The following is a 12,246-nucleotide window of genomic DNA, read 5'->3' as shown; positions in this document are numbered from 1 at the left end:
GGCACTAGAGGGTGTTATGGTGAGCAAAGCAAGTCAGAGGAAGACAAATACATATGATTTAACTCATATGTGGAATTGAAGAAACAAGACAATAAAAGGAAGAGAAAGAGGCAAACCAAGAATCAGATTCTTAATTACAGAGAACACACTGAGGGTCACTGGAAGGGATGTAGAGGAGATGGAGAACAGGAGATGGCGATGGAGGAGGGCACCTATCCTGATGAGCACCCAGTATTGTATGTGAGTGGGGTCACTATGTTGTGCACCTGAAACTAATATTACACTGTATGTTCACTAATCAGAATTTAAGTAAAACTTTAGGGGTTCTTGGATGGGTCGGTCAGTGACATGTCTGCTTTCGGCTCAGGTCATGATCTCAAGGTTCTGAGATGGAGCTCTTGTGGGGCTCCCTGCTCAGCGGGCAGTCTGATTGAGATTCTTTCTCTCTTTTTCTCTCAAATAAATAAATTAAAAAAAAAAAACACATATCAATCTCCCTGTGGCAGCTTTTCCCAGAGTCTCTTTGCTCCTTACTATCAGTAGAGACTTGCAGCTCTGGAGGGCGCTGGTGTGCTCTGAGCTCAGAGCTTCCCCCACCTAGCAGGGGAGGAGAGAGAGAGGGTGGGGAGGAGGACTGGTAGGAAGGGCACTGGCTTGAGCATCAGGAGACCCTGGACTTGTGTGCTGTATGACCTGGGCAGGGCCCTTCCCGCTCTGGGCCTCTCTGGCTCCCCACTTGTGAGAGAAGCAGGTTGGAGCTACAGGGGTCTGCAGGGCTGTTTGGGCCTTCTTCCTGCGAGTCTCGGTTCCTGCACCTGACAGTGCTGGGTGTACAGCGAACCCCGGGTGACAACTCCCACATTAGGAGAGAGAGCCTGGCACACACCCCTGAAGGTCCTCTTTTGTCCACTTTCCCCAAACATGACCACGGTTCCAACACTGTCTCAGGTGCTATCTGCATTTTACCCAGTGGTTCCCTGCAGGCAGGTTGAACAGGCCAGGAGCCCACATGCTGCCTTGCTCTACTCGTGCGGCTTACTAAATGTCGGCATGTTTGGTGTGATGTCAGGATGGGGACTCCAATAAGAAGTGTCTGGAGGGCTTCAGAGTCTTTGTATTGTGGTAGGATATAAGTAATATTTATTAGGTAAACCATTTGTGAGGACATGAATCAGGGAGGGTAAGGACGATCACAGTGCTGTGTGAGCATCGCCCTGTTATACCCAAAGCTCTGTGCTGTTAAACATATCTTTCCCTTCCCACCCCCCAACCCCCTGGAACCTTTGTCTCTGTGAAGTTGACTATTCTAGGAGCCTCCTGTAACTGAAATCATACAACATTTGCAGTATTTGTCCTGTGTCTGGCTTATTTCACTTAGCACAATTTTTTAAGGCCCATCCATGTCATAGAATATATCAAAATTTCCTTCCTTCCTATGACTGAATAATATCCCATCGTGTGTGTGTATGCTGTGCTTAGTTTATCCACTGACCTGTTGATGGACCACTGAGCTGTTTCTACCTGTGGGAGCTGTGACTAATGCTACTGGGAACGTTGGCGTACCAGTCAGTGTCTGTTCAGGTCTCAGAGATCATAAAACGGCCGGTGGGGGCCTGTCTCCTCCTTTGTAAAATGAGAAGCTGAGTGACTTCCAGCTCTGAGTCTGTGAAATGAACTGGCTCCCTAAATGCTAAGGGGTTGTGAGGTCAGAGGTCACACATGCATGTTACCTGCCCTCCAGAAGGGCAGGCTTGTCATGGGCGGGCTGCCTCAGGGCCCAGGGTACTGTGGGCTGCTGCCCTCTGGATGAGGCATGGCTGGGGCTGCCCCTACCTGCACAGCTGCAGCCCTGTCCCCTGGGGAAGAAGAGCTTGTATGTATAGAGCCTGGAAGCCTGGTCTGACTCACCAGAGCAGCTGCTGATTCCCTGAGGACCCCCAGGGTCCAGGGCAGGGGGCTCCCAGCCAGGTGCTGACCTGGAAGGGATGTCTTGGTGGAGAGGCATGGGGCATGTGCTCTCACCCCTGGTGGCAGGACCTTCAGACCTCAGCTGATCCCCATGATGCCTAGGATCCCAGGGACAGGGAGGCCTGACCGCAGTGCTGAGTGGATCCTGGGGGGTCTAGTGACTAAATCATTCTGTGCTGGAAGGTGAAGACTGGCAGCCCAAGGACTACATGTGGCCCACGGGCAGGTTTGGTTCAGCTGGTGCAATGTGAGCATTAAAAAAACTTAGTTGCTGGGGGGCCTGGGTGGCTCAGTCAGTTAAGTGCTGGACTCCTGACTTCGGCTCAGGTCAAGTAGCCTTAAATCCCTTTTCAAGCCTTCAAGAAACACTTCATGAGCTCCAGACAGTGAAAGTTCAGATTCAAGAACTTAACCAGCTGCTGGGTGCACCATGGTGAAAGCGGGGTACAGGAGCCAGACCTCTTCATCTGTGTTCTAGTTCCACTATTCATTAGCTGTGTGACCTTGAGCCAGCACTACCACTCTGTACCTCAGTTTCCTTAGCCATGTGATGGTAATGACAACACTTTCCATTGTTTTGAGGCTTTAATGAGTTCATGTGCACACAGCGCATAGGCAGGTGCCAGCGTCATGGAAAATGAGAAGGGGCATCAGAGCAAGTGATGACGTCATGCGTAAGAGGGGGCCTTCAAAGGGCCTGAAGCCCAGCCCTGCTGCTTGTTAGCTGTGTGGTCTCGGACAGGCCACGTAACCCAGCCCAGCTGATGATGCTTTTAGTGCCTGAAGGCGCCTCGCAGATCGGAGACCCCACCAATGGGCAGCTGTTACTATGAAGGCCTGCGGAAGGCTCTTGGCTCCTGCCCACGGCGCTCCCCCATGCTACGGCCCACTCCTTGCAGAGCTGGAGAGTGGACACTGATCTGGGAGGCTGGAACATTTAGCCGAAAAGAACAAAGAGGCCCTGCTGGGCACAATGGCACCATTGTGAGTGCACGGGGCTCACAGTTTCCCTTCTGTCCTCAACCTGCACAGATGCCCTGCAGGGCACGGGTGGGAAGGCGTGGGAGCCCCCCGAGTTCCTCCAGCTGTCCCTGCGAAGGTCAAAGAGGAGGCCCAGCCCCACAGGACCCTCGCCTGTGTGTCCTTATTTCATAGATGAAGACTCTGGGTCCAAGTGGGAGAGACCCTTGCCTGGCATCACAGAGCACAGGGCAGGGGCGGTGGGCAGTAGCAGAAGCCCTGCTGCTCCAGGCCTTACCTCCCTGGGGGCTTTTAGAGACTTAGACTTTAGACATTTGACCTTTGGTCCAAATGAAGTTGTAGGTTCTGTCACCAAACACACTGACGAGATGGAAAAAAGTGAACATTCATCTTGCAACTTATTTAGAAGACATCTAAACTCTTATCCTGTTTTGGCATTTTCCCCTTCTTTTTAAAATGGAGCTTATGGAGATATAATTTACACACTTTAAAATTCACTTTTTCTTCCTCAGAGGGAGAACCCCAAGCAGACCCCAGGCCCAGCGCAGAGCCCGACTTGTAGCCCACGACCCCGATATCATGACCTGAGCAGAGATCAAGAGTCGGACGCTCAACCGACAGGCCACCAAGGTGCCCCTGTAAGATTCATTTTTTAAAACTCTGCGGTTCAGTGGGTTTTCCCATATGGATGTAGAATTATCACCGTGTAATTTAGAACATCTTCCCCCTCCCGCAGCCATTACCCTGTCTCCTGTTGGACATTCCGTATGAATGGAATCGTGCAACAGGTGGTCTTTCCTGATTGGCTCGTGTCACTGAGCATAATGTTCCCAGGGAACATCTACATCGTAGCCTGTGCCTTCCTTCCCATAAGGGCTGAAGCCTATTTCACCCCCAAGTGGACCACATATTATTCACACAGCAGATGCTTACATGCGGGTCGCTCCCACACAGTGGCTGTTATGAAGGGCACTGCTGTGAACACTGGGACGAGTTTTCGAATCTCTTGGGTCCTCATTGGGAGTTGTACCTCCGGGCCGGTGCTAACTCTGTGCGTGCCCTTCTGAGGACCTGGCAGGCCTTCTCCAGCTCTGCCAAGTGCAGGAGGGTCCTGGCTCCTCTCCATCCTCACCAATGCTCATTGCCACCTATCTGCTTCACAACAGCCATCAGGGACCTTGACAACAGTGTGGCCTCCTCTTGATAGCCAGGCTGCCTCATCCCCACCCCCATGATGCCCAGGGATGCCTGGAATCTATAGTCTCATCTCCTTGATATGAATGAGATCATCGGTGGAGAGTACGTGGCATGATGCTTCTCACTCAATGGGCACCCACCGAGGGTGGGAAACCAGGTCCTCATCCTGCCAGACTCACAGCCTAGCGAGGAAGCCCAGTGCCCTGCGTACCAAGCAGCATGCAGCACACATATCCAGTCGTGCAGGCTTCTTGAGGTCCGGTAGGCAGTTTGCAAACCACAAGGCTGTATGGGTACCCAGTGGGCATTCGAACCTAGGTGGTCTCAGGCCAATGCCCATGTGCTTACTTTCTGCACCCTTGACTCAGAAGGGAGCGTAGTTGACTAGGGGTGTATAAGAACAGCATGTTCACCATCTGGGAAGCAGCAAAGCCTTCCTGGGGTGGGGGCCTCCTGACCGGGGTCTTCCAGGATGGAGCTGAGAAGGGAGAGTGGGGAGTGAGACTCCAGGCCAAGAAGAAGGGCACTTGGCATCCTGAAGGCCTGCAAATGTGCAGCTCTGCTCTTCCCAGCTCAGTGTGGCCAAATAGCAGGCATGGAGTGGGGGCGGGGTGTCAGCCATCAAGGCCAACAGGTGAAGACCCACTAAGATGAGGCAGATCTAGTTACGAGGTTCAGACTCAGGACTTCATCCCAAGGAAGTGGACAACCTGCCTGGAGAGTTTTAGGTGACATATCTGAAAGATAGAGCTGGCTTCAGAGGTTGCCCCCAAATCAGAGAGGAGTCTGGTTTAGCTGCGGCTGGTACCCAGAGGGGAGGGGGAAGGAGACCAGACTGATTCTCAGCTCAGCCTGTCTCCATGGTGACACTGGAAGCCGGTGCATTTCCTTTGTTGTTGGTGGTCTTTTCTTTTCTTTTCTTCTTTCTTTCTTTCTTTCTTTCTTTCTTTCTTTCTTTCTTTCTTTCTTTCTTTCTTTCTTTTTTTTAGATTTTATTTATTTAAGAGAGAGAGAGAGCACAAGTACGGGGAGCAGCAAAGAAAGAGAGGGAGAAGCAGACTCCCTCCTTTAGGATGCATTTAGCGGAAAGCCTGATGCTGGACTCAATCCCAGGATGCCAGGACCAGGGGCCTGAGCCAAAGGCAGATGCTTAACCCAAAGAGTCACCCAGGTGCCCTGGTGTGGTTCCCTTGAATGAAATCTCCTTATTGAAATTTTAAGTGTTTTAGACTAGCCTGGACCCTGGCTTCACTACGCCCCCCCCCCCCCAACTCGGAACAAAGAAGGTGAACTGAAGGGGCTGCAGGAGATGCTGGAGTCAGGTAGGGTGGGACAGAAGGGCCCAGTCCTGCTGCTGACCTTGCAATCTTGGCCACCCATTCTCTATCCCTCCATCCTCACCCACAGGCTTCCCAGGACCAGCACCTAATGGAAGTCAGGTCATGCCTCTTGGGAAGAAGAGCTTTTCTTCTTATACTCAGTGAGATTCTATGGAGATCAGCACTTTTGTCCAGGGCCGGGGTGGTCACTAGTTCATGAGTTCCTTAGGGACCTTCTGAAGCCCTCTCTCACTCTCCCTACCCTCATATTTTGCAGCTGAAGAAATAGAAGCCCACATTAAGGAAATGATTTGCATGAAGGCTGAAAATTGCAGAAGTGCCTCAAAAAATTAAACTTAGAATTGCTATATGACCCAGCTATTCCATTTCTGGATGTATATATACCCAAAGGAGTGGAACGCAGGCATTTGAACAGATATTTTTCACCAACATTGAGAGAGAAGGTGAAGTCACATACATGTCCACTGACAGATGTATAGATCAACACAAGGTGACACATATGCACGTGCGAGTATTCTCAGGCTTAAAAGGAAGGACGTTCTGACATCTGTTACAACATGGACGAGCCTCAGGGCATGATGCTCAGTGAAATAGGCCAGTCACATAGAGACAAATACTTACCATTCCACTCATATCAGGTACCTGAGAAGCCAAATACTGAGTCCCAGGGGGTGGGGAAGTTGTATGGGAAAGGAGGGTCAGGTGGGGCAATGAGAGAGTTCTGGAGACAGACAGTGGTCATGGTTGCACAACAGTATGGATGCGCCAAATGCCACTGATCTGTAATTCTTCAAAACAGTTAAAACACGAATTTTATGTTATGTATTATTCTACTACAACGTTGAAACACCCCCCCCCCCAACACACACACACAAACATGATTCCAAAGGAACAAGGATCAAGGTATCTTTGGTCTCAGAACAGTTCTTTCTAAATCACAGGATCTCTTGAGCTGCATCATTTTGGTCCTGGTACCCAAGGAATGAGTCTGGTTTAAATGGCTTAATGTCAAGGGTCCTACAAGCTGCAGGATGATCAGCTTTCCTTCTTTGCCTGGCCTGCTAGAAGAACCAGCACTGCAGTCCTCTTATGCATGAGAAGAATCCAGACTTCTGGGCTCCCATTTCTGTCAGCCAAATTGTAAAGCAACGTGTGAACTTGTTAACTGCGTGACGGCCCTCCCTTTCTTTTACTTTCTTTTTTCTTTTTCAAGTATTTTTAAAAAGTAACCTTTTTATGATTATGCACGTATACAGATGCATTTTAGGAAGCTAGAGAATCAAAGCAAACAAATATTCAAAAAGTGCAACTTGGGATTCCTATTTTCCAAGTGTCACCATACCTGACTACATGAAAAAAAATAAAAAAAAAGAAAGAAAGAAAAAAAAAAAAAGTAAAAAAGGAAGAAAAAAATATCTGACTACATCGCCTTGGTTCTCCTAAGAGGAGAGATCCCATTTTGCCTGCAATCTGCTTCTTCCAATCAGCCACCTCCACTCTGCTATTACAGGGAATGTTCATCTCATCTGATATTGAAACTATATTCACATTTCCCATGTTGATCCCCAAATCTGTTTGATAGCTGGTTTATCCAGAACAGCATCCAATCCAGGATCACCTATCACATCTGCTGGCTCGGCCCTTGGGCCTCTTCATCCAGAAGTCATTTCTAGGAACATAACACTCATCAAAGACCCTGAGCCAGTCCTCCCTGTAGAATGCCCCCATTCTGATTCTGTGTTATGGCTTCTGCGTAGTGTCATTCATCTGTTCCTCACCCTTCTTCCCTTCCCGTGAACTGGAATTAATATCTAATGGCTGGCAGATACACATAAAACATTTTTTGCTAGGATAATTACCACTGATCCCATGTTCTTGATATTACATCACCACTAAAGACACACTCTCTTGTTGAGGTTTAGTAAAACCACTAGCAAAACTCAGGTCAATTTCTCAGGGTGGTGACAGCCCGATCTCTCCATTCCTCTATTCAACTAGCTCCTCCTGCAACTAGGGAGTAATATGTGTCCTGTTACTTTGACCCCGTGTGAATGTCCAGTTCTCCACCAATGATGAATGCAATGGTTTAACTACAATTTGATAATCCTTATTTCTAAGAGTCTGCAAAATTATGCTTTTTCTGATCCTACGTGTTTACGGTTTTGTTTGTTTTGTTTTGTTTTTTTTTCCTATGAAGCAGCACACTTCCTCATCACCTGGAACCAGGTGGTAATGACAACTACAGTTCCTACCGGAAAAGCAAAATAAGTCTTTGATTTTTCTGTGCTAGTGGGGAGAGGATTGAAATAGTGTCCCTTCCCATCTTTTAGATCTGTGGGCGACCAAACACCGTCTGGTATTTTCAATTAATTTCTGAGACTGCTTAGTTTTTCCATGACCTTCTATTGTGTGAACAATATGGCATGGTTTAGTTGCAAAATCCCATAAAACCTCAGAAAAATTCCAGAAACCTCAAGCGCACACAGGCGCCAGAGGCCAGCTAGCTCTCCTTACTGTGCCTCGGGCTCTGAGCTTTGCTGCAGGGTATGCTCCACGCAGGTGTCCGGAACCTTCCCTGCTCCCTGCATCAGGGCGAACACCTGCTCCGTGGTTCCCTGAGATGGCCTGGAGCAGGTGTCCGGCACTTCCTGGGTCCCCCTGCACCGGGGGCGCGCGTCCCGCCGGGGTCCTCTGGATGGCCTGGGGCAGGTGTCCGCCCCGCCGCGCCCCACGCCCGCTCCCATCTCCAGGCCGCAGCGGGGTCGCCCGTGCGGCCGCGGTACCTCTGACCACTAGGGGGCCGTCCCACGTTTTATCAATCAGAGTTTGTGTGCGCAGAATCAGAAATGAACCGCAGTGTTGCGAGTAGTGCAAAACTTTATCCCCCAAGATATGAGAAATAGAATTAATGAGGACCCCGAATCTTGGAGCGGGCTGGAACAATCTTACTCCCTTGAAAGGCTCCAGGAAGGCAGCAGCCTCCGCCCGCCCGGCTAGCTCAGTCGGTAGAGCATGGGACTCTTAATCCCAGGGTCGTGGGTTCGAGCCCCACGTTGGGCGGTTGCCGTTTTGATTTTCCGAGTTGCCCCCGGGTCCCCCCAGCCTGTTCTCACCCACAGTGCTCCGTGCGACCTGGGCTGCCTTGTCATCAAACAGTGCAGTAGGTAAAAAAAAAAAAAAAAAACCGGGTTAAAACATCTGAAACGTGGGTTTTTGAAAATATCTAATCTATAATTATCTGATTAGTATTTAATTGAATGCTGTGCGGTATTGCCCGGTTTGGGGACCCGCTGTGACTGGCGAGGTCTTTTATGCAGATTGATGTCCTGTCCTTCACTGGCTTCCTGCCTGTGGGAAGGGCCAGTGGGTGGGGGGCGCTGTGCAGGGTCCCCAGGGCCGCTCAGGGGTCAGCTGATGGGGTACCTGCTGTGAACAGACCCTCAGGACTGCTTTAATCTTTCCTTCCCAAGTTAGTGATTCAAACTGTAGGGTTAGAATTTTCCACCTGACATTTGGGAGTCTCAAAAGACCTCTTCCCCCGCACAAGTTTTCCTGAAAGAACAAGTTCTTAGGGGTAAAACTTTGTTTTTATGGTGACAGCTGCAAATGTTTTCCTTATCAAGTAGATACTTTCCATCATATGTAGCAACTTCCAAATATTCTCCGCAACTACTGGATGCTGTTATCACCAATTCAAGATACAAGTTCAGGCTTTGGAAGAAACACATGGAAGATTTCAGCATCAGAAATGATAATCCCTAAATACTTCTATCATTACAGTAGTTTAAGAATCTCTAGTGATGCGAGTGGCATAGAATTTTTCAGAAGGCAAAAACTCTGTCAGAGAAGAGGCAAATTAGCAAATTGACAAGAAGTTAATGAAGATATCGCCCATCTATTGATTTATTGATTTTTAATTCCACCATAGTTAACATACAGTGTTATATTATTTCAGGCATACAACACAGTTATTCAATAATTCTGTACATTACCCAGTGCTTATCACCATAAGTACACTCTTTTGCCCAGAAATATTCATCATGCATCCATTTTATTTTATTTTATTTTATTTTTTCATGCATCCATTTTAAGTTGAACATTGGTATTATGGGTTGAACTGTGCTCCTGTAAAATGCATGTGTTGAAGCCCTAACCCCTGGTACCCCAGAAGGTAGCCTTATTTGGAAATAGTGTTTTGGTAATTAGTAAAAATGAGGTCATTCGGGGGTAGCATGAGCTCTTAACCCAGTTCCACTGGTGTCTTTATAAAAAGAGGGAATTTGGACACAGACACACACCTAGAAATGCACATTTGGACACCAAGGAGAAGACTGTGAGGATGCAAGGAGAGGGCAGAGTGCTTTCACAAGCGGGGAACGCCAACCATTACCACTAGAGCTAGAGGGAGAGTCAGAGCAAGCTCTCCTCCCAGCTCAGGAGGAAGCAGCCCTGCCCACACCCTAAGCTCAGACTTCTGGCTTCTAGAGCTGTGAGATAGATTACACTCTGGCGCACCTTGTTATGACAGCCCCAGGACACTAATATAACCAGTGTTCCACTAGGAGGGGATCTTGATTTAAAATTTATTTATTTATTTTTAGATATGATTACTATTTTTTAAGGATTTTATTTATTTATTTGAGAGAGAGAGCAAGAGACCAAGCACAGAGGCAGAGGGAGAAGCAGACTCCCCACTGAGCAGGGAACTCGATGCAGGACTTGATCCCAGGACCCTGGGATCATGACCTGAGCCAAAGGCAGATGCTTAACCCACTGAGCCACCCTCGTGCCCCTAAAATTTATTTTTTTAATGCTCTGTATTAAGTAATTGCCATTCATTTCATTTCATTTCATTTCATTTCATTTCATTTCATTTAATTCATTTCATTGCGTTAGGAAAATCAATGCAGGCGTTCCCCTCCAGGGAGGGAGTTAGGGTCACAGCTCCTTCAGAACTAACATTTAAAAATGAGCTTGATCTCAAATATTTTTTTTCTTATTGCTGGCTGGTGATGTATTATGTTGACTGATGATTTATTACTATTTCTAATTTTTAAATATTTTTAAATGTAGTAACATATTTTAAAAAGAGCCCTTCAATTCCCAGTTGTTATATAGAAGTGATGAATCACTGAATTCTATTCCTGAAACAAATATTACACTGTATGTTAAACTGAAATTTAAATAAAGATTTGGAGAGAGTGGCAGCTCTGGTGGCTCGGCGGTTTAGCGCTGCCTTCAGCCCAGGGCCTGATTCTGGAGACCTGGAATCGAGTCCCACGTCGGGCTCCCTGCATGGAGCCTGCTTCTCCCACTCCCTCTCTCTGTCTCTCATTAATAAATGAGTAAAATCTTAAAAAAAAAAAAGAAATTTCTTTAAAAAAATTTGGAGAGAGAAAACATAAAAGAAGAGATGTGTACTAACTTGTTTATAATGGAAATAGATATGATATCTGGGCTTTGTGTTATGGATTTTGGTGGCGAGAGGAATGATGCACAGCAGTGAAACAGGATTGGCTGTGGGTTATTAACTTAGAGGCTGAGCAATGTATATACCACAGTTCATCATACTATCCCCTCTGCTTTTGTACATGGCTTTAAATCTATATAAATTTAAATACTATTTGATTATGCAAAAACGAAATGATCTTAACCTCCTTAGCCCAGTGATCAAATTTAGCATCACTAATGAGATGGCCAAACATCGTGTGTTTCCGATGGGACGCAGTTCAGAAGTGCACAGCATCACCTGTAAAATGTTCTTGTCAAAAACTCAACTTAGATCTAATCGAGGCTTTTTTTTAAAAAAAAAGATTTTATTTATTCATTCATTCATGAGAGACACAGAGAGAGAGGCAGAGACACAGGCAGAGGGAGAAGCAGGCTCCACGCAGGGAGCCTGACGTGGGACCCGATCCTGGGACCCCAGGATCAGTCTTTGGGCTGAAGGCAGGTGCCAAACTGCTGAGCCACCCAGGGATCCCCACTTGATTCATTTCTAATGCATGAAATAACACGATCTAATAAGTGTAGTAACTTCAAAATAATGAATTTACACGATAGCTCTGAGATCTATACAAGAACTGCAATGTGAGTGAAAACATCTAATTTATAGTGTGGCAAAGCCACAGGTGTTGCTGGGGTTACTGCACTTTGTTTCCTTCATCTATAATGAAAGGAAATGCTAAATTTCATTTTGAATGTGGTTGAAATAAGGATGTAATTTTGCACCTATGTGAGTTCTTGGATCCTTTGAATTGTATCCACAGATTTTCACCTTAGGAACTTGGGGCCTAGATTTAAAGATTTAAGAGACTTAACCACCAAATGCAAACTGTCACTTAATAGATTGTTTCGAAAAAAAGAAAAATAAGCAACAATCATTCAAATATTTTAGGAGCAAGTGAGGAAACATGGAATAGGAATTGTATGATTTTAGGGAACCACAGTTAATTGTGTGTGTGTATGATCATGGTATCGTGGTAAATGAGAGAATGCCTTTCTATGTTGGAGGTGTGTGTTGAAAAAGTCAGGCATGACACATAATGAATTATTCTTTCTAGTTAGAAAATTCTATGTTTGAAAATCTATATCTAAAATAAGGGGACTTTTTTTGTTTTTGTTTTTTTTTAGAGAGAAAGGAAGAAAGAGCAGGCAGGGCTGGGGCAGTGCAGAGGAAGAGAATTTTAAGCAGGCTCCACACCCAGGATGCAGAGCTAGATGCAGACCTGGATCCCAGGACCCTGAGATCAAGACTTGA

General features: G+C 46.9%; 1 long non-coding RNA gene and 1 other non-coding gene across 3 annotated transcripts; both read left to right on the top strand.

The window, feature by feature from the left end:
- Positions 1 to 3,778: 3,778 nt before the first annotated feature.
- LOC112653912 (uncharacterized) lies at positions 3,779 to 7,556 on the top strand. 2 transcript variants are annotated; one of them, XR_003132621.3, is made up of 3 exons: positions 3,779 to 4,248; positions 5,743 to 6,124; positions 6,428 to 7,556. It is a non-coding gene; the product is annotated as an uncharacterized LOC112653912 (long non-coding RNA). The 2 variants fall into 2 exon arrangements; XR_003132620.3 differs by having other exon boundaries at positions 3,779 to 4,402.
- Positions 7,557 to 8,473: 917 nt separating this feature from the next.
- On the top strand, positions 8,474 to 8,546 carry TRNAK-CUU (transfer RNA lysine (anticodon CUU)). Its single transcript has one exon. It is a non-coding gene; the product is annotated as a tRNA-Lys (tRNA).
- The last annotated feature ends 3,700 nt before the right edge of the window (positions 8,547 to 12,246 follow it).

The sequence above is a fragment of the Canis lupus genome, chromosome 3 (genome assembly GCF_003254725.2).
Source record: "Canis lupus dingo isolate Sandy chromosome 3, ASM325472v2, whole genome shotgun sequence".
Lineage (NCBI taxonomy): Eukaryota > Metazoa > Chordata > Mammalia > Carnivora > Canidae > Canis > Canis lupus.
This window is presented reverse-complemented; position numbering and strand designations above follow the sequence as displayed.